This window comes from Cyprinodon tularosa, unplaced genomic scaffold (assembly GCF_016077235.1).
Source record: "Cyprinodon tularosa strain WSP-4 unplaced genomic scaffold, ASM1607723v1 ctg93, whole genome shotgun sequence".
Classification (NCBI taxonomy): Eukaryota; Metazoa; Chordata; class Actinopteri; order Cyprinodontiformes; family Cyprinodontidae; genus Cyprinodon; species Cyprinodon tularosa.
In genome coordinates, this window is record NW_024039707.1 from 567,835 (window position 1) to 570,868 (window position 3,034).

The window sequence follows — 3,034 nt, forward strand, 5'->3', positions numbered from 1 at the left end:
GAGAAAATACTCGTCCTCCTGCAATTTGTCAAAGATCAAATAAATAAAACAAGAATTCTGCTTTTAAAAGATCATTTGTAAACAGTAGAAATATTTTTCAGTGAATAAAATAATACAAGATCCTTCCAACTATGAAGCATGGGGTTGGTGGTAGCATGGTACCTGGTACTGTGTTTTAAGCTTTACTGAACTATGAGCCACACTTACTTTAAGTATTACCTCTAAGCTATGATGTCACTTTTTAAAAGACAATATAAGGATGTCTATAATAAACTTGGCAACAACTCCAAACATAGAAATCGTTATCAGTTAGCAAATGCTAAGTAAGAAAAATATTCTATATGTTTAGAAGCAGGGTTTGGTTAAAGCTTTCACCACACTCAACTCTCTCTAAATATGTTGTGAGGGGCTTACAGTTAATTTGTCTGGACCATTATGCTGCTTTGTGATTCTATAATTTTGTAGTTTTGGTCGTGTCATTTCCAAACTTTATAGCAGGAACTCAAAAAGTGTATGTTGAAACGGCAATGTGCTGGAAAGGTGATTTTCAGACTCATCTTGATGTAACCCAATAAATGTAAGGAGGACCAAAAGCGACAAAATTAAATAATTAGATGTATGATTAGATTAAAAATGTACAGCGAAATAACTAAACCAAAGACCCTTAGCACCACACTGCTTCCCGGGTGCCGCAAAGTGGCAGCCCACTGCTCCCCCACTGCTCCCCAAGAGGATGGGTTAAATGCAGAGAGTTAATTTTGTTGCTTTGTACTTTTGACATTGTTATGACAATAAATCTGAAAAAAAAATTTGAGAAATGAATATATAAATGTGCCATTACATAAATACATGTAAAATGTGTTTATTTAATGTATTAATAAATATTTCAATATATACGATTACAATTTTAAATGAACAATAAAATTAATAAATATCCCATTAAATATTTAAACATGCCTTTAAATTGTCAAATCAAATGATTAGATGTCATTTAAAAATAAAAATAAATACTTATTCACTTTATACTAAATAAATATGGGGAAATAAATCCTTCCAGCAGGACTTTCATGTGCTTCTCACACCTGTCATTTAACTTTATGTACCAATGTCACTTCACAGTTAGATGTAAGGGATTTTAACTGTATATTTTCAATAAATTACCTTCACCAACAGGATTTATTTTGGTTTAGTCAAGGTAAATTATTTTTTATACCAGCTAGAAGGAAAACCGACTGACTATAATGATGTACAGGTGTTTTATACAATATTTAGAGACTTTTTTTCTGTAAGATTAAATCATGCAGATTCTTTGCTATTTCTATGATTAATAGTCATCTGACTTATTCAAAAGATTTTCTAAATATTGAGGTAATGTACATATATAACCAAGTAGATCGGTATGAACGGCTTAGGATTTTATGACGACTTCTGGATATGAAATAGAGTTACCAGTTAATGAGAGGGAGAAGTGACACATAGTAGGAGGAATATTAGCAGTGGATGCATTTGATCCATTACTAACGCTGCCAGTATCAATTGGCAAGATGATATTAGTTCAAAAGGAAAGCAGTAAAAGATAAGTGGTCTGGGACATTGCTGCAAAGCTTCACTCTGTTTTATAAATTTAAGTTTATTTTCCAATACACAACTATTAACTTGATAAATTCTAAGGTCGTATTGATGAAATATGTTGAATATACTAAATTATTTACTTGTCACCAGTTGAAGCAATTAATTTAGGTTGGAGCTGCATTCTGTTTTAACAGTGTGAGAAATCTTCATCTTCTTATGGAGCACTTTATGAGAAAGACAGAGCGAACTCTTATCTCAACAAAGGTTATTTCTCTATAACCACCTGTGAACTACAGCAATAAGCCCCCAAACAACAGACGTCATTTAGACGTTGGTTTTATTTTAAACCCGTCTTAGTCTTGATTTAGTCCAGAAACAGTTGCTGAAAATTGGGCTGTGATTGATCGGTCTGATTTTGTCCCACTTTAGTCCAATAAATGTTTTCAACGTCTTTTCAACTGATGGCTTTCACCTTTCACTTTTCAACCAAATGTATACGTCATTTAGACATAAATCATGTCGTCTTTTCAACGTCATTCCAACCAATTTTTGCTCGGTGGGGGACAGAAAAAAAAACAAACTCCTCCTCTGAAAATGAGCATTTTGCGGCATTTGCTTTGCCTCCACTGTACCCATTACAACCTGGCTGCAAACATCCATTTCTGTATCGTAATGAGTTTGATCTGCAAACATGTAAATTACTAGGATGTGTGTAAAAGCATGTTTGTGAATTTGCATAATGTGTGCGAGGGTGGCCTTTTTCTATCGCAGTACAACCAATAGGCACCAACGTAAGAGCACACAGAAGGGAGGGGGGGAGAAGAGTGAAAAAGCCCCCACTCAAACTGAAAGTTTGTGTGCGTTTTTGGTGTGTATTTGTGCATGTATAGTCTTTTAAAGTGCCTATTTGGGACCTTTATTTTTGCCATATTTAGTAACCTTTTTGAGACTGACAGGCCTTGTGGAGAACTTGCTCTAGTCCTAATGGGGTGGACCCCCACTTTTAATGTTAGGGGGTCAGTTTAAAGGTATGGTATGAATAAAATATAGGTTAAGATAAGGGCTAGGAATATACTGGTAAATGTAATGGTTAGGGTAAATGTCAAGGTTAGATATATGATAAATAGATGAAATATAAAATGAATGTAAATCAACGTAGAGTCGTAATATAGGTTGTCATTGTAACTTTGTTTTTGTGTGTGTGGGGTGTATGCCACACATTTGGGTGTTTTACCCTTCTTTCCAGCATCATTATGAGACACTCTATAACAAAAACACACACACACACACACACACACACACATACAGACGAGGTGGTGTTATGACAAGTTGGATGAGAGAGTGAAAGATCAACTGAAAGAACAAGGCGGTGAAACTTCATCTCTCTGTTGTTCGTCCTCGTTCTCTCCTCCCCCTTTTCTCTCCTTCTCGCGCACACACACACGTGTAGCAAAGCAGCAGA